Below are 20,667 nucleotides of genomic sequence, written 5' to 3'. Positions count from 1 at the left end.
CAGACTTCTCATTGCAGTGGATTCTCTTGTTGTGGAGCATGGGCTCTAGGCCTGCAGGCTTCAGTAGTTGTGGCTCACGGGCTCTAGAGCGCAGGCTCAGTAGTTGTGGTGCAGAGGCTTAGTTGCTCCGTGGCATGTGGGATCTTCCCAGACCAGGGCTCGAACCCATGTCACCTGCATTGGCAGGCAGATTCCTAACCACTGAACCACCAGGGAAGCCCTCATTTGAGATTTTAACTAATGATTACTTTTAAAATAATACTTTGCCCTTTTGCAGTCACATTCACTACCACATTTTAAGATTCAGAGCATATTTGAAATTTCTACTATAAGTTTATTCTTTTCAGTAATCTTAATACAGTTTCCATTGGATAAAATTAAAAGCGATTTAATGGTGCAGGATCAACAAAGTTGTATGATGGAATGGGGAGGAATTTAATCAATTTAAAAATTTTAAAGATAGTAGAGAAGTAAAATAAGAATTCAAGGAATGTCACTTTTGCCATAGAAGTAAAAAGTAAATTCCTGGGATAAAAAGATAAAGGGTAAGATTTTTTTTTAAATATGTAGTTTGTTTTTTGAAGGAGTAAGGGTGCTCTTTTTAGGGGAAAGGTAGTTTTGCCGTAAGATGAAGTACTTGGCATGCTATATTGAAATTGAAATCCATCTCCCTTCAAATTACGTGCATCTTCAATTTCACCATGAAGAGTTTGTTGCTTTGAATATGGAGAGTTAGTTCTCGTCAAGCTCCATCTCATAGACAAGTCTTACCATCACTCACCCATTCATCATAGTCTTAATGTTAAGTTTTCTGCCTCTAATTGGTTCTGACCAATTTATCATTTTACTAAATAACCACTGCAATTTGTTTCACCCTAATTACCATACCTACCATTGTAATACTTTGGGAAAAGTAATTTATTATATATGTACTAGAAGGCACACAAGAAAGTATGGAAAAGACATTCAGGTTTGAAGATAGATGTGCCAATTTTGAAAGGTCTTCTGTGGACTTTGTCTCATTTCTCCTGTGGAAAAAAGACTAATGAGTGTATGGACCCAAATAAATCATATATTCATGTATTGCCATATATATGTTAACTTCCCCTACAGTCTATGAAAACTTAAAATTTACTTTGAAAAGATTGATATGAATACAGCTATGAAATGACACATGTTCCCACTGCTTTGAATATTTATTTCAGTGATTCCTTTTTTATTCCTCATTGCTGAGTTTTTTCTCTACCTAAATAAAATCATACGTCATTTTTTTTCATTTAACAAAGCAAAATTTTAATTAGCAAATGAATATGAAGGTAGTTTAAAATTTTTCCTCTTCATTCTATATTTTAAAAAATGCAATCTTTTTGAATTGCTTATGTAGACAGTTGTCTAATCATATACCATCTTCTGGTTTTAATTTTGATTTTACAATGTTAAGAATCCAAGCTTATTTTGATGTACTTCTTAAATACTGTCAATGTAATTTGACAAAATCTTGTGCATGTTATTCATATACGAGGACAACAGTGGTTTTTCTTCCAAGATCTTGAGATGATGGAATATTCCATCCTGCTTAAAAACAAAACAAAACAAAAAGAAGCAAGTAGCTTGTAAGATATGTTAGGTCTGTGCTGGAATTCAATGGGGAAGAATGAATGAACCAAGTAAATTGTATCTCTGCATAAGGCACTGATCTTTTCACCTCAGATTGAAAGTTATGCTATCCTTAAATTAGCCACTCTGTAGTAGAATCATCTAGCTCCATGTTTGTTGTCTGAGGCTCTCAGATAAAAGCTACAGTTGCTCAACTGGTTATTGGCAAGCCCAGTGTTTGTTTGTTCTTCATTCCTGTCTCTTTTCCTGCAGCCTTGGACAGAAGTCCTCTTCTGACCTCTCTGCTGAGACCTCCTCATGAAGGGGAGAAGCAGGAAACCTTGAAATGCCTTCCCTAATCTGACTCAGTACCTAGTACTGTTCAACTCTGTGCCCTTCCTCTGACCTCAGGGCCCATAAAACTGGGCCCATAAAACTGCCAGAGCCTTTGTTCAGGGCTCCCTCAAAAGTAAATGGCCCCCATGTCTGCACTGACCACCTGGCCCCGGATTGGTGTGCTTCTCCATGAGACAAATGGAACATGGCAAGTTGGCACTTTCTCCAGTTTTGGACACTTGCTTTAATCACAGTAAGTGATTAAGGCTTTCCTCTTTCATTCTGGGCTTCCTGCTTGAATCAGCTACTCCCACACCTGACAGTTTGCCTCTCTCTCTCCCAGATCAGCTGAACTCCTGACATTATGCATGTATCCTATTCTCCTATTGCTTCTTTTTCTTCTTGCTGTTTGTTTTAAATTCATTATATATGTCATATGTTTATCTGATCATCCATCAATGGACACTCATTTCCGTATCTGAAACTGGAGGACATTATGCTAAGTGAAATAAGCCAGAAACAGAAAGAAAATTCTGTATGATTGTATTTACATGTAGAATCTTAAAAAAAAAGTCTAATTTACAAAAGAAGAGAATAGAATTATGGTTGCCAGGGGCAGCAGGGTGGGAAAAATTGAGAGATGTTGGTCAAAGGATACAAAGGATTGGTATTGAATAAGTTCTGGAGATCTAATGTAGAGTGTGGTGAGTACAGGTAATAGGTATACACTGTATTGCGTACTTGAAGTTTGTCAAGAGAGATTTTTAGTGTTTTCCCCCTCCACACAAAAAATTATGATTTTGCGAGGTGATGGATATGTTAATTAGTTTGATTGTGGTGTAATAATTTCACAATGTATATGTATAACAAAATATCATGTTGTACACCTTAAATCTATATAATTTTCATTTGTCCAGTATACCTCAGTAAAGCCGGAAAAATTAAAAATATACACCCCATGTGATTCATGTAGCTCAAATGATCAGTGCCCCTTTCTTTTCCATGGCCCCTGGAGGAGGCTGGCTGTCACATGTGGAAGCTACCATTGCATTGAGGAAATTTCTCACCACAACAAACAGATAAAGCAAGCAAACAAAAACAAATGATAGTTGCTCATTCTATTTAAAGAAGAGAATGGGATCCCCATTATTCCTGGGTTGCAAAAGTCTGAGGAAAAGTTTTCAATGAATAAAAATGGTAGATGAGAGAAAAGACAACAGGTGAAGGAAAGCTAAAAGCTACTAGGTCAAAACTATCTGGCTTCTAAAAGAAAAGAGGATGAAATTGATTTTATCTCAGGATAGGCAATGACTTTTACATATGATATTATAAGCATGATCTGTAAAATAACATTGATAATTGGACATCTTCAAATTAGGAGAAATATTTGCAAGCCATTTATCTGGTAAAGAACTCATGACCAGAATATATAAAGCACTGTTACAATTCAATAATAAAAATAAAATAATCAAGTTTAAAAATGGGAAAATATTTGAAAAAACACTTCACCAAAGAAGATATGAGGATAACTAATAAGCACATGCAAAAATGTTCAACATTATTAGTCTTTAGGAAAATGGAAATTAGAACTGCAGTGAGAAAACTCTGCATACATACTAGAGAAGCTGTAATCAAAAAGACGGACAATACCAATTGTTGGCAAAGATTTACAAAATGTAGATCTATTGTACCTTGTTGGTAGGAATGTAAAACGACACTTTGGAAAACAGTTTGATAGCTTCTCAGAATATTAAACATACATTTATCAGATGACCCAAAAATTCCATCCCAGGTAACTACCCAAGAGAAATGAAAACCTAGGTCCACACAAAGACTTGTACATGAATGTTCAAAGCAGTATTATTCACAACAGCCAAAACATGTCCATCCAATGTTAAATGGATAAACAATATGAGGTACAACCATGTATTGTAATGCTTCTCATTAATAAAATGGAATAAACTACTGATATATGCAACAGCATAGGTGAGCCTCAAGAAGATTATGCTAAGTCCAAGAAGCCAGAGGCAAAGACTACTTATTATATGATTCCGTTTATATAAAACTTCTAGGAAAGGCACAATTATAGAGACAGAAGCCAGATTCATGGTTGCCTGGGGTGGAGGCTGTGAGTGGGCATTAATTGCAAAATAGGCACAAGGAATCTTTTGGGGTTGAAGGAAGTGTTCTAAAACTGAACTGGGATGGTCATTGCTTGATTATTGGTATTTTCTAAAATCACTAGGTCCATTTTCAGTGGGTGGAATATTGGTATGCAAATTAGAATTCAATAAAGTTGTTAGAAATCTTAGCTTGGGCAATGTAATCCAGGAGAATTAGTTGCTTGATGGCAGGGATCTGTCTTAATCACCTTTGGATCCTCAAAGCAGTGTTATCGTGGGGAAATGTTGAGCGCTGGAATCATCATTGCCTGTGCTCAGATCACTCATTTATTTATCCAGTGATTTATGCACCTAATATTTCTGAGCTTGTTCTTTGTGCCGGGTGCTCTTTCAGGTACTGGAATGTGACAGGGGACCAAAGAGACAGTCACTCTCCTTAAAGGAGTAGCATTCTAGTAGGAGAGATAGAAAAATATAATTCTTACTATTACAATAAAATACAATAGTAGATAGAGATGAGTGATCTTAAGAAAAGCACTTATCCTTTCCTAAAGAGTCACAGGAATCCTAATTTAAATTGGAGGTCAGCGGATGCCTCTTTAGGGAGGTTATATTTGGTCAGAGACCTATTCTGAAAGAGAGAGGTATATTCATTCATTCATCCATTCATTCATTCATTTAGAATTTAGAAGAATATAAGTTGCAAATAACCCAAATAGTCTCCTTATTATTGTTTTGTATTTCCTTCATGTATATATATGGAGAATTATGGATGAAAAAAAATGGCACCCTGACTGAGAGAAGCACAGTGTTAAAAAAATCCCCTACAGATTTGGGCAGCATTAGTAGATGTAGACTAGTACTCAACCCTCCTGTAGAGCTCGCCTCAGTACTGTGCAGACAAATGAGAGAGCTGGGAATCTGACTCTCCACACCAAATTGTCCTGGCTGATGAGAAGTCCTAACTTCCAGCCCAGGCTACACCCAAGGACCACTGAGTCCCACAGAATGGAGCATGGCACTTGTGGGAGGTTACCTGGGCTTGCAGAGAACTATCACCAGGTGTCAATCTCAGTGTAGTCATAGCACAGAATTCTGCTCTATGAAGACCATGGTCACCCTCACAGGAGGTGTGGGGCATAGGTGGCTTCTGGGATCCCCTCTTCCGAAGGGCTGAGGAGCTTTGGAGTGTGACTATCCAGCTAGAGCTGAGCTACATGAATTTTAGATTTTACTGACAATTCACCCTCACATGAGAACAGTCGTTTACCATGTAATTTAGTCAGAGAAAAATGAGTATCATCTTAACAATGAGGTGTGAACCTCTTTGAGTGGGAGCTGGTAAAAGATCCTCACTGCACGTGGACTGGCAAGAAGAGAGGCATTGAAACAGACAGTAAATTCCAATTCAAGAAAACACACCAGCACCCTCTGTCCTTCTGTTAGCCCCAGTTGTCAAATGTGGTTGGGTTCAAGCTCTTCATTACAGGGAACTTGATAAAGAAGTGATTGATGTCTGATGTTGTGGATTTCCTCAGTTCAGAGAAAATTCAGTGGCCACTCTGTTTCACTATCTTTTATTTGGAGCTTTTCATGAAAATATATATGAACAGCATAGTATCTTTTTCTCCTAATTTCACAAAAATACAACCTGCATTTTTACATGATTGAATCTGTTGGACCTCACTTATTGCCTGATGATACAATTATACTGTATTGCAAAATCAAATGCCTTTACTTAATCTCTATGGTAGGGATATAATCTAGTAAATCAGACCTTTTTAATGGTTCATTAAGCTTATAAAGTAAACCATTCATTCATTTTAGTGTTATAATTAGTGAGATGCAGTAAACTGCATGTCCCTGAATTTCCATCCTGTAAATACTTCATAACAAAAAGGTCCTGCACTAACATAATAATAGAGGTTGATGCTTAAGGCAATGATTATTTTCTCCCCCAAACAATAAACTGACCCCTTATTATGCCTTTTGCTTATATTTACTCAGGACCCAGACCCATTTTCCCAGTGCTTAAATTTTTTGAATGATTTTAAAAAGCTATGAATGAAAAGCCTTTACTTATATATTTATGAAAAAGCTATGAATGAAAAACCTTTACATATATATTTATGAAAGCCATTAAAACATACATCCCCAAGGTGTAGTGTGCCATATAATCAGTACAAAAGGTGCCAAATGTCCTTCATCTGATCAGGGAATTTGCTCACAATGTGAGCAAGCATTTATTGAACACTGAGCATGTACAGTGACTGGTTCTGAGTTTTTTTCCATGTGTACCGTGTTGGTTTAGTTCTCAAAGTAACCTCAGCAGGAGAGGAAATCGTTATCTCTGTCTTCTAGATGAAGAACCAGTCATCCTAAGAGAAGTGAAATAACAGCCCTAGGGATACATGATGAGGTCCTATTGCAGCAAAATATGAAGCCAGTGCTTTGATAATTCTTATAAACCAGCTTCCAGTATAATTATAGATATTTGTCTGCTCTGTTTTTAAACTTCTTTGTAAATTTCAAATACAGTAAAGTTATATTGGGAAGAACTAGCCCCAATTCCACAGGTTGAATGAGGCATGGGTTTTGAATTTTTGAGTTTTTCATGATGTCTCCAAATTAACTTATTAGAAACTGTTACTCACTTGTCAACATTTATTCTGAGAACATTCCATCTTTGGGGGCATTTCACTGCTGGCAACACACCCACTCTCGTTTTCCCATGGCACCACCTCCATATGTGGATTGAATGAGTCAAAGACCCTGTAGATCAGTGAAAGCTATTGACATTTTAGAAAAGTGCTCACCTGTTTCTTAAAAAAAATTCCCACTTAAAGCAGGTAGCATACCTTAATTCATACTCAGTATGCTCTAAGCTGCTGGTTTTCATTTTAATTATCTTCAAACATTTCTGGGTATATATCCTTTATCCTGAAGCAAACTTGGGTGATTGCAACTGATTTTTTTAACCTGGGTGACAGATTGTTAAAGTCTGGGCATATGGAAAACTCTAAACAAAACTCAAACCATGTTAAGTAATGGCTCCTAAGGCTTCCTCAGCTAAATGTAAATTTCCTTTAAATGACCATATGACTCATTATAAGCACATGTGTGGAAACTCTGATGTCAATAAATGCGTAAGCCTATATACTGTGGGTCTCAAAACTATAACCAGAAAACATCTGACCATAGACAAATGGCAAATCATTCAAAGTTGCGGTCATATGCTTCACCACTGAGATTTCGTAGAGTAAGTACAGGAAGCAGTACAAATTTTTTTAAATTAGTTTCTGCTTTATAACAAAGTGAATCAGTCATACATATACATCTGTTCCCACATCCCTTCCCTCATGCATCTCCCTCCCTCCCACCCTCCCTATCCCACCCCTCCAGGCGGTCACAAAGCACCGAGCTGATCTCCCTGTGCTCTGCGGCTGCTTCCCACTAGCTATCTACCTTACGTTTGGTAGTGTATATATGTCCATGCCTCTCTTTCGCTTTGTAACCCTGCCCCCTCCCTATATCCTCAAGTCCATTTTCAAGTAGGTCTGTGTCTTTATTCCCGTTCTACCCCTAGGTTCTTCATGACATTTTTTTTTAAATTCCATATATATGTGTTAGCATACAGTATTTGTCTTTCTCTTTCTGACTTACTTCACTCTGTATGACAGACTCTAGGTCTATCCACCTCATTACAACTAGCTCAGTTTCGTTTCTTTTTATGGCTGAGTAATATTCCATTGTATATATGTGCCACATCTTCTTTATCCATTCGTCCGATGATGGACACTTAGGTTGTTTCCAGCTCCAGGCTATTGTGAATAGAGCTGCAATGAACATTTTGGTACATGTCTCTTTTTGAATTATGGTTTTCTCAGGGTATATGCCTAGTAGTGGGATTGCTGGGTCGTATGGTAGTTCTATTTTTATTTTTTTAAGGAACCTCCATACTTTTCTCCATAGTGGCTGTACCAATTCACATTCCCACCAGCAGTGCAAGAGTGTTCCCTTTTCTCCACACCCTCTCCAGCATTTATTGTTTCTAGATTTTTTGATGATGGCCATTCTGACTGGTGTGAGATGATATCTCATTGTAGTTTTGATTTGCATTTCTCTACAGATTAATGATGTTGAGCATTCTTTCATGTGTTTGTTGGCAGCAGTACAATTTTTAAGATTTTTAAATTTAGGACTCCCCTTGTATCCACTTCTTAAAAGGGTAAATCTAGTGTATTTAATGATTAAGAATCCTTTCTTTTGCTGTAACTTTTTCTTCCAGATAGAACATATGTGAATACCTTCAGCCATAAATTCCATGGTTTGAAAAAGTCCAAAGCTTCCTAAATTCCCTCAAGCTCTCACACATCCCTATTCTGATGGCCACACTGACCCAGTGTTCTTGCACTTTGTCGGTCTTTGGGCCTCACCATGGTGACTCAGACTTAAAACTCAAAACAGTTCTGAATTGAGGAAAAAGTTACTGTTTGAACAGAGAGCATTAGTATAAAGGCAGACTTTAATGAAGATTCTGTGCATCAATTATAGGAAAGATTTATGCCAGACACTCCACAGAAAACACCAGTCCCATCTTAGACATTTCAACTCTGCAAGGTACCATTTTGGTGACCCTGCCACTGGGTACCCTCTTGATCCCCTCTCTCTGCAAAGCCCTGCTCAATATGCTGACTCCTGCAACTTCCCTTTGAGCTTCCCCCCCGTCATGAACTTAAATTGCCTCTCCATCTTTTATTCTTTAAATCACTAATTTGTCTGTCTAAACTCATCAGTGTCTTAAACAGAAAAACAACTTCCTTTTAAATACGGTCAACTTCATTCAAAGGCAATTGAGATAATAGATTTCTGCTCACTTTTTCTGATTACTCTCAGATGTCTAATTAACAAGATGACAATAATTTATACCATGCAACCAATTACAGAGCTTTAGAAAGGAGAGAGAGACAAGTCCACAATTATAGTTGGAGACTTCAACACCCAGTACCCAATAATTGATAGAGCAAGTAAGACAGAAAATCAGTAAGGATGGAGAAGACTTAAAGCAAAAAACTTGATCTGATCAACATTTCTAGAACATTCCACACATCAGAATACACAATCTTAGTGAACACAGAACATTTTCCAACACAGTCATCCCTTGGTATCAGTGAATGCTCAAGTCCCTTAACTAAAATGATGTAGTGTTTGCATAAAACCTGCACACAATCCTTCTATATGTCTTAAACAATCTCCAGATTATTTATAATACAGATAAAGACAATAAAAATAGCTGTATTTTTCCATATGGAAAAACCCGAATGAATGTTTTGGCCAACCCAGTACATACACTGTAAATGCTATGTAAATAGTTGCCAGTGTATGGCAAATTCAAGTTGTGCTTTTTGAAACTTCTGGAATCTTTTCTGAATATTTTCAATCTGAAGTTGGTTGAATCAGCAGATGGAGAACCTGCAAATATGGAGGCAGGCCATGTAGACCGTGGTGTCAGCCATATTATCAAGCATCAATCAATTCCTAAGAGTTTCAGTGGTATAAAGTAGGTTTTGTGACCCAAATACAATTGATTTGTATAATACTAACAGAAAGATATCTGAGAAACATCCTCAGACATTCTGAAACTAAATCACATTTCTGAATAATACATCAGGCAAAAAGGAATCAAAAGGAAAATTATAAATTTTTGGTACTGAAAGAAAATGAAAATACAACATATAGAACTTCTGAGATATAGCTAAAGCAGTATACATAGGGAATTCTATATTATACTAATAAACTCTTTATTGAAAAAAGAAAGGTGTAAAATCAATAACCTTAGATTTTACCTTAAGAAACTAGAAAAATAATATCACATCAAAGTGAAGTAAGCAGAAAACATAATAATGCTAAAAAAACAAAAATAATAAAATAGATAACAGCAAAATAAATTATCAACAAAATAAAATTTTATCCTTTAAGAAGATCAATACAGTTGATAAATGTCTAGCTAGACAGATTAGGAGAAAAAGAGAAGATGAAAATTATCAAAATAATAAAGAGAGAACATCACTATAAAATTTTTATTTTTTTAATTTTTTAAATAAATTTATTAATTTTATTTATTTATTTTTGGCTGTGTTGGGTCTTAGTTGCTGCACACGGGCTTTCTCTAGTTGCGGCAAGTGGGGGCTGCTTTCTTCATTGCGGTGCACGGGCTTCTCATTGCAGTAGCTTCTCTTGTTGCAGAACATGGTCTCTAGGCATGCGGGCTTCAGTAGTTGTGGCACGCAGGCTCAGTAGTTGTGGCTCATGGGCTCTAGAGCGCAGGCTCAGTAATTACGATGCATGGGCTTAGTTGCTCCATGGCATGTGGGATCTTCCCAGATCAGGACTTGAACCCATGTCCCCTGCATTGACAGGCAGATTCTTAACCACTGTGCCACCAGGGAAACCCTAAAAATTTTAAATATTAAAAGAATAATACGGGAATATTATGATTAATTTTGTGACAGTGTTTGATAACTTAGATAAAAGTGAACAACTACATGAAATAAATAAATTACCAAACCTATTCAAGAAGAAATAAAAAATTAAGTGGAACTCTATCTATCAAAGGAATTGAATATATAGGTAAAATCCTTTCCATAAAGTAAACACCAAACCCATATAGCTTCAATGAGAATTCTAAGAAACACTGAATTAAGAAATAATACCAAAAAATAATACCAAATCTGTACAAACTATTCTAGAAGATTGAAAAGGAGGGAATAATTCTCACCTCATTATATAGTGCCTAATACACTGATATCAAAACAAAACAAAACAAAAATCTCATGAAAAGAAAACCACTGACCAATATCCCTTATGAACATCGAGACACATATTCTAAACAAAATTTCAGTAAATCAAATACATATACATATATGTGTGTATATGAAATTATGTGTATATATTTGTGTGTATGTGTGTATATATATCTATATATCTATATATCTCCATATCCAAGTGATGTTGAGGAAGAAGCAGGCAAAGCAGAATTTCTGCTTCTAAAGTCTACTCTTTGGACTTCTCTATCCTGTACTATTGCCTTTAAATTTATATTTTCAGTTTTACCAGTCCCAGGCATTCTACAGATGAAGCAGCTGAACCTCAACGAGTTGAGTGATTTGCTGATTGTAACAATCAGTTCCTTGACAAGCCAATGGCTCTTTCAACAATACCAACTTCTAATGTCAGGTAAGTCTTGTTTATCCTGTCCCCTAGAGATGACTGGCTACCTTTGCACTCACAAGTATTGGTTCTGACCTCTCAATAACAGCCATTATTCTTGTTCACTTTATTTCTATCTTTCCTTTATAAGACCCTGTGTGTCCAGATATTCCTGAACTTCTGGTACTACTTTATCTTTTCACTTGGGTTCCTTTCCTGACAGTTTTCTACATCTTGCCTTTGTTTTATTCCTTGCATGTGTGGGCTGGGGTGCAAGTATAAACAAACAAATGCTAATAACTACAGTTATACTTCCACAAGTACCTATAGTTAAGGATTTTAGTGTGGACCATGGGCTAGATCTTCAGCAGACTCCTCCTGTCACTCAAACTCAGAATGATGTTAATAAATAAAATGTGATAATGATAAAGTCTGAGAGAAAAAAAAGCTAAAGTTACTTGCTTTATGCTTGAAAAATAATAAGGACTCTCTAGATAAAAATAGTTTTTTTAGACAGTAATGTCCAAATGATATTTGGTGGAAGTAGGGGTTACTTCCATGGCACAATGCAAGTTGATGAAATTGAAGAATACTTCCCAATTAGAGTCTCATAAATGTTTATAAATGTCTAGAGTCTCATAAATGTTTATTTATGATTTGTTTTTTTATGTTACGGCTGGAGGTTTTAACCAACGAACACAATAATTTTACACATAGCAAAGATAATAAGATGTTTTAAATCTCGTTTATTCCATAGTGTTTTTGAGATGAGATAAGTCTGTTTGAGAAATAAATACTACCTAAACACCTATGTGCAATAGAAATGACTCCAAAATGTTACTGTGTTATAGCACTTCTTCACTCTGAAAGTTTTTTTGGAATTTTAAACCAATCCATAGCTTTATTTGTCAAAGCAATTGAATGTAAGTGAAAATGCTGTATGCATATTTTATCTTTATTCATAGATTCATGGGTACATACACAGAATCTATATATTGTAGCTATAAAGTGGATCTTCTAAGTATACAACTTAGTGTAGTTTCTTTATATATAACTTGACAAAAAGGTAGTGGCAAATGTTATCATATGTAGAAGATTTATTCATTTGCATCGTGTCAAAGAAATACTGTCAAGATAGTAGTATAATATATTCCTGGAATTGAGGGCTTTGATCATTAAAAATATGAAAATTTCCTTTTTACTTCTTTTAGGAGGAGAAAAGGAAGAAGGACACCTGATGGACATCTCTGCCAGAAGACCTCCTTGTTAGTTGTGGAAGATATTGTAAACATTTGTAGTTCTTTAGTCTTAGCTTGGAAGAGCTGGAGATGGAAGAATTTCCCCATCTTTTCTTTTACTAAAAGTCATATTCTTTAGTATCCTAGTGCAAGTCCTTTAATATAGAAATCTTTTTCTAGATTATTCTCTATCTCCTTTCATCCTGTCAAGACTTTAGAATTTATATTTTTTTGGCAAATTCAGTTTAATATTCTATTTAGCACTTAATATTATTTTATCTTATTTTTATCTTACATAAAGGGATACCCTTTATTCTTCTCTAAACAAATCCTTCCTTGTGAGCTCAGTAGGAAATGAGGAAGCTTATTTTCCCTTTGCCAATCTTTCTCTCCAACTGAGTCATTCAATAAAGAATTTAAACCTGCTCAAGTATTTGTCATCTTAAAAAGAACAAAAAGGAAAATCAGCACCTTCCTTTGGTTCCACATTTGCTAGGAATTGCAGTTTTATATCTCTTCTCAACTTCACAGCTAAAATCTTGAATTGGCTATACTCACTATCTTTATTTTCCATATCTTATTAATCCTTCAAACTCCTGGTTATCATGAAATTCCATTCAAGTGTCTCTCACAAAGGCTACCATTAGCCTGTAGTCTCTCTCATTCCTCATCTTTGTAAATATTCAACAGCACTTGGTACTCATTGCTGAAAAATTTCACCTATCTGGATATTGAATGATAAACTTCATTAAGAAGGAGGCTCAATGATTTGCATATAAAATTTGTCTCTTAGAAAACACTTATGGGCTTTATCCCAACTCAAATGATCATTGTCTAAAAAGGAAAGAGATAATATTTAAAAATAAATGTAAATAAAGGTTATATTTTATTGGAATTAAATATGTTCAAAGTGTAGAAAAGATTAGGAGCTTTATACTTAGCTTCTAAAATAAAATAAAGTTATTTATTTTATTGTTCAGATATGTCCTTTATACTCCATTATTGATCAGCAAATTGATTTAAATTAAGAGATGGGAGAGAGAAAGAACATCTGAAGGGACCTGTGATATCAATTGATTAATGAGGTCTTTTAAATACTATATTTTAGAAAGGTTTCAGTTACTATGACTGCAAAACAAATGACACTTTTTGGCATATAGCTATCATCTTTTATGCTTACAGACTTTATGGATCAGGAATTTGGACAGGGCAGAATGTGACAGGGTCATCTCAGGATTTGCAGTAAGTAGGGCAGCCTTAAACTAGACTGGAATAATCTGAAGATTTGCCCACCCATGTCAGAGGGTTGAGCTAAGATTCAAACAGATGGGCACTGCTAAGCCTTGGGCATTTCTCCTTCTATGTATCCTCTCCATGAGGCCTCTCCAGCATGGCGTCTTCACAGTAGCCAAATTTCTTACTAGTTGCCTTAGGGTTTCCAAGGCACATATCTGAAGAGGGAGAGAGTGCCAGACAAAAGCAGTATCACTATATCTAACCTTGTCTCGGCGGTAATGTAATTTTAATTTTGCTTCTTTTTTCATTACAAATGTCCACATTCAAGAGGAGAGAAATTAGACTCTGTCATTTGTAGAATAAGCCTCAAAAACTTTACAGGGAGGTCTAAAACAGACAATAAAAGAACCACTGAAATTCTAAGACAGTAGCCTTCCTGGGATGAAGAACAATGAGCAAGATGTCCAACAAGAAAGAATCAATGTTGCATATTCAAACCAATATTTCTCAGAAAGACCAAATTGGATACTAATGGATATTCTAATTAGAATCCCATAATGATGGGATTCAAGTCAGGAGAGAATTTTCTCAGATGCAATTAATAATTGCCATAAAGTAGTCTATATTATTTTTTGAATAGTCATTGAACATATTGGTATGTACCAAAGTATTTAAATCTAACATTAAATCTAACAGAAAGCAGGAAGTTCTCTCCTACGCTTTTGTTAAATGTCAAAAAAAAAATTTTTTACTTCCCTTAAGAACATGGATAGAGACTAAAGTCCTAATTAATTAAAGGAACGTAGCCAAAGCTATGATTTTAGTACGCTTCTCTTTGAGTTGTTATAATGGAAAGGTCTTTTTTTGCTAACAATAATAAAAAGTACTCTAATTCCAATGAAAGTAAAATTTAAAATGAAGACTAATAACTCATGTAATGAAAAAATATAATTTTCATAGTTTATTTAGTGATTTGTTCACAGATCATAATGGTAAAATAACATGTAAAAATTGTCATGGAAACCATAACCACAACCATGGAACAACAACAATAATAACCAAGACTGGCACTATCAAAAATAAGTTAATATGTCAGAAACATCTATAAGTAATAGTTTTCTTAACCATGAGTTAAGAATAAACACTACCCATACAGAACTAACACAAATGTAAAGCCAGCCAATTAATAGCTGCTAATATTGTCAATATTGACTTGGTACAAGTACCATAGGACAGATCCAAAGTTCAAATAATGAATATAAACTTGTTATTTCAAATAATGTCACTGAAAAAGTGAGAAACAAACATATATACAATAAATTGATTATATATTGAAATTAATTCCAACAGCTTTGGGTCTTCTTATACAGATTTATTGAAAAAAAAAGTCCAGTAAAAGCAGATGGCCAGAATAAAATCAGTTACAGAAAATAAAGTCATGTTAAGTATTGTTAACCACAATTCAAAGAAATGGAGACTTGACTGAAATAAAAAGGCATCTATTTGGGGTTGGTTATGACTGCAGCCCATGAGACACAGATTCAAGAAGCACTTGAATTGTTCTCCCAGACTACAAAATAGGGGAGGCTTATAAAAGCAAAACCCACAAGGTCACAGTTAATTACGTGAGTTGTTTATCAAGAATTATATTGAAGCTGGTAAGAGGTAATGGGTTCTTGTTAAGTTGAGATTGGTTGGGGCCTGAAATTGTTGCATAGTTACAAGGGAAACAACCTTAAGAGACAAGGTAGCAGCTAGACGATATTGTTTTAAAAACACTGGTGTCCTTGGGTTAGGTATAGTTCACAGAAATTTCAAGTTCTCAGTGGTGCAGGGATGTGTCTGAGAACAGAAACTCAGTGTTTGACCCACTCCAGTTTTGTATGCCTGAACTATGATTACTCCATTATAATTTCAATTTGTCATTGGTATCTAAATGTCCAATAAAGTGAAGAGTGGTATTTATGATTTTTATTGAAATCACGATGATGTTTAAACTTAAAAATTTTTTAATACAGTTTTTAAAGGTTACACCCCATTTGCAGTTACAAAATATTGACTGTATTCCCCGTGTTGTACAATACATCCTTGTAGCCTATCTTACACCCAATAGTTTGTACCTCCCACTGTCTCACTCCTATACTGCCCCTCCTTACCCCGGCTGGTAACCAACCACTAGTTTGTTCTCTATATCTCTGAGTCTGCTTATTTTTTTTTTTTGTTATATTCACTAGTTTGTTGTATTTTTTAGATTCCACATGTGATATCATACAGTATTTGTCTTTCTCTGTCTGCCTTATTTCACTTAACATAATGCCTCCAAATCCATCCATGTTGCTGCAAATGGCAAAAATCATTCTTTTTTATGGCTTAGTAGTATCCCACTGAACATATATATATATATATCACATCTTCTTTATCCATTCATCTGTTGATGGACACTTAGGTTGCTTCCGCATATTGACAATTATACATAATGCTGCTATGAACATTGGGGTTCATGTATCTTTTCAAAGTAGTGTTTTTGTTTTTTTCAGCTATATACCCAGGAGTAGAATGGTTGGCTCAAACGGTAGTTCTGTTTCCCAAAGAAGCTGCACCAATTCACACTGGGACAAGGGATTACTATCCAACAAGTATAAACAGCTCATACAACTCAACATCAAAAAATCAAACAACCCAATTAAGCAACAGGCAGAAGAACTGATTAGACATTTTTCCAAAAAGAAGTGCAGATGGCCAACAGGGACATGAAAAGATGCTCAACATTGCTAATCATCAAGGAAATGCAAATCAAAACCACAGTGAGATATCACCTCACACATGTCAGAATGGCCATCGTCAATAAGAACACAGATAACAAATGTTGGCAAGGATATAAAGAAAAGGGAACCCTCATATACTATTAGTGGGAATCTAAATTGGTGAAACCACGATGATAATGAATATATTTTTTAGCTCTTATGAGCATTAGAATAAGAAGTACAATAGTAGCCTGTATAGTAAATTATATATATATGTATATATATATACACACACATATATATATATATACATACACACATACACACATACATATATATATATATATATATATATATATATATATATATATATATATATATATATATATACACACACACACATATTTATTTCTAGGGCAAAGTGATGATTAAAAAGTAAATAAAGGTAAAAAATATAATGGGAAACAGCATTGTCAAAGCTAGATTTAGGGCTTCCCTGGTGGCGCAGTGGTTGAGAGTCCTCCTGCCGATGCAGGTGACATGGGTTCTTGCCCTGCTCTGGGAGGATCCCACATGCCGCAGAGCAGCTGGGCCCGTGAGCCATGGCTGCTGAGCCTGTGCGTGCGGAGCCTGTGCTCTGCAACAGGAGAGGTCACAGCACTGAGAGGCCCGCGTAAAGCAAAAAAAAAAAAAAAAAAAAAAAAAGCTAGATTTAAATAATCTACATAATATTATAGCATGTTGGCTTATTTCCTGAAAAAATTTGCTCAGGCAAATGAGGTGTTATATTATCCCATAAGTGGATTTTGTAAGCTTCTTTTCAAAATGATAGGAAATGCCACTAACTGGATTTATCAGAACAAGCACGTATAGCCAAATTGTACTTACCTGGTGTATTTTTGTTGCTGTTGTTGTTAGGGCTTATGCCCTATAGGCTCTTATTACTTCTCAAATGCTGGCTCATGAAACCATTTCTCCCTGTGCTTTGTTTAAATACAATCAGCCCTCCGTATCCAAGTGTTTCAGAACTGTGGATTCAAGAGAGGGTGGAAATTTCAAAATTTTGATCTGTGGTTTGTTGAAACTGCAGATGGGAAACCCATGGATATGGAGTGCCAACTGTACTCTGCCACTATATATAAAGCATGTGTGCATGTGCGGATTGGGGGGAAGGCTGGGATTGGGGGCTGGGAGGGACAGCTCCTGGAACCGCCCTCCACCCCATACAGTGGGACAGCTGTTTTGAAATGAAATAATGAGTTTATATTCCAGAATCCAGTAGCCTCTGACTTGGCAAACAACAAAAAACATCTAGACTTATATTTTCTCATTTCGGAAGACTAGGGTCATACTTCTTGACTTATTAACTAATAACTTCCCTCTCAGCTCTGAGACTCTGCAGATATACCCATGGCTTCTGAATAAATTCAGGGATAGATAAAAATCTATAAGGGTTTCTATTGGAATACACAAATGTTGAAATATTATTTACAAATTAGAAAGGAAAATATCACACTTCCTAATTGAGGGCAAAAATGGGAACTGGGCCTTGATATAACGCATGTTAGACTCTGAAGCCGCTTGCTAAAATCACCTTCCCTGGTGAATACTGTACCCAACCTTTGGTCAAAGGAAATCAAGAGGTGCTCCATTTAATACCTTGTCCTGCCTACCAGTTTAATCCTGCCAACGAAGTCTTGTACCTTTGATAGTTTGTTAATATAGCTTATAACTTGTATTTATCTTAATTTTAGCAGCTTTATTGAGGGAGCATTCATGAGAAATGAAATAGTGCCTGCCATATCAGTAAACAAGGGATGTCACAGCCATCAGCAATTGCAGGCTTCCAACGTGAGCCCTGAGGGAACTCAGGAAGGAAAGAATACCTGCCATCTAGCAGACATCACACTGCAGCCACTGTCCACAGAGAGCCCTGAGGAACCTCGGGATGGGAAAGCACAGGATGCTGGCCCCAGAGAGCTGAGGTGCACATCACAGGAATGCTTTCAGTGAGCCCAGACTCTTGCATCTTCCCATACATAGAAACGCGCTAAATTCCTTAACTTGGGCTATCTGGTTTTCTTTAATTTACAATAATCTTTTGACTTTCAGACTCCCTGCCCTTTGTTCCAAAACTTCTATATAACCTGGCAGCCCCCTCTCCTCCTCGGAGCAGTTTTCTCAGGGTTACTTGAGATGCTGCCTCCCAGGCTTGAAGTCCTAAAAATTTCTGCCCAATAAAGCATAACTCTCAACTTTTAGGTTGCGTGTATTTTTTCAGTCTACATTCACATACAAATTATCAGGGAAATGCAACTCAAAACTGTTACTGAGTCCAAGCCCGCTCTGCTCGCCACACGACAGGCCAATGAATCGGAGACGAGGTGTAGAAGCAAGTAGTACGACTTTATTCGGAAAGCTGGCAGACCGAGAAGATGGCAGAGTAGGGTCCCCCCAAAACCATCTTCTCGGGGTCTGGATGCCAGTTTCTTTTATAGAATCAGGCAGGGAAGTAAATTGAAAAGGCAGAATAGAGAGGGAGAGGCAGGGAGGAGGTAAAGTAAAAAGGGCCAAGGTCTTGCAAAACATCTGGAATGGCCAGCCTCGGGGAGGGGATGTGTTAATTTCTTGTTTCTTGCAGCCATCCACAGGTGGGTAGGGTTCCCTATGGCAGGCCATTTACGTATGATTATAATAACAAAAGCAATGAAAAGCTAAGGCTAAAGTCAAAAAAACAGATCCAACACGGAGTCAAAATTTGCTCTTCCCTGTTACAAAACTACAATGAAAGATCACCTCACACCTGTGTTTTGTTTCAGGTCTCAAACTATTATTAATCAAATTCGTGGCTGGACTGGCCCTTGTGGTTCTTATTATGATTGCAAGACACTCTCAGGAATAACCAAGAAACTTCGGAGAAAAAAGGTTTGTTGATCACAGATCCGGAAATTACCTGCTACACGTGGGGCTGCCCAAGGAGGTACCTGGTAGAGACAGAGAGGGAGAACCCAGGTCTGGGGTTCTGCTTTTATTGGGGTTGAGGGTCAGGGCCTAGGGTCTCCCAGGCTCACGCTTCATTGTTGAATTTACAACCTAAGAGTGGGAATGAAAGTGCAGGAAGATTAAGACAAGTGATCCGAATAGTCAATTAATAAATCAATCAAGATCTCTAAAACAAAGGAGCCTGGGGGTAGGGGACTTAGGGAGGAGAACTGAGTCTTCTTTTGTTTGTTTGTTTATGTTTTTAAAAATTTTTACTGGAGTATAGTTGATTTACAATGCTGTGTTAGTTTCTGCTGTACAGCAGTGTATCAGTTATATATATATATATATATATTCTTTTTTAGATTTTTTTCCCATGTAGGTCATTACAGGGTACTGAGAAGAGTTCCCTGTGCTATACAGTAGGTCCTTATTAGTTATCTACTTTATATATAGTAGTGTGTATATGTCAATCCCAATCTCCCAATTTATCTCTCCCCACTCACACACTTCCCTGCCCATAACCATAAATTTGTTTCCTACATCTGTGACTCTATTTCTGTTTTGTAAATAAATTCATTTGTAACCTTTTTTAGATTCCACATATAAGTGATATCACATGATATTTGTCTGAGTGTTTATCTAGTTTTGTGTTTATCTGAGTGTTTATCTAGTTTTGTGGTGGCAACGTGTTTATTAGAGATAAGTCTAATAAGAGATAAGTCTAATAAGAGATAGTCTTTGAAGTAGATGCCACAGGAATCAAAGCTTAAGTCAGGCACTGGCATTATAAAAAAGAGAAAACCCAAGGGTCAGGCAGGGTTGACAACTACAACCTGTTAGGATTGCTTTTTTCTTTTAAAGATTAATGTTGATGAGGATGTGGAGAAATTGGATCCCTTGTGCACTGTTGTTGGTGGGAATGTAAAAGGGAGCCACGATGGAAAGCAGTATGAAGAGGCCTCAGAAAAGTAAAAAAAAAAAAAAAAAAAAAGAAACAACAACAAAAAAACTACTCTATGATCCTATATGATCCAGTAACCCACTTCTGAGTATTTATCCATCAGAGGGGTATTTGAAAATACAGCACAATTTAGCATGTCTTCAATACTTTTTTTGAAAATCTATCCCAAAGATAAACTAGCAGAAAATTTAAGATATATACATAGAGCTGTTTATTGCAGCACTTTTTGTATTAGCAAA

The sequence above is a fragment of the Mesoplodon bidens genome (assembly GCF_964165515.1).
Source record: "Mesoplodon bidens genome assembly, chromosome: 4".
Taxonomy (NCBI): Eukaryota; Metazoa; Chordata; class Mammalia; order Artiodactyla; family Ziphiidae; genus Mesoplodon; species Mesoplodon bidens.
The sequence above is the reverse complement of the archived record's forward strand: the minus strand, read 5'-3'. Positions refer to the sequence as shown.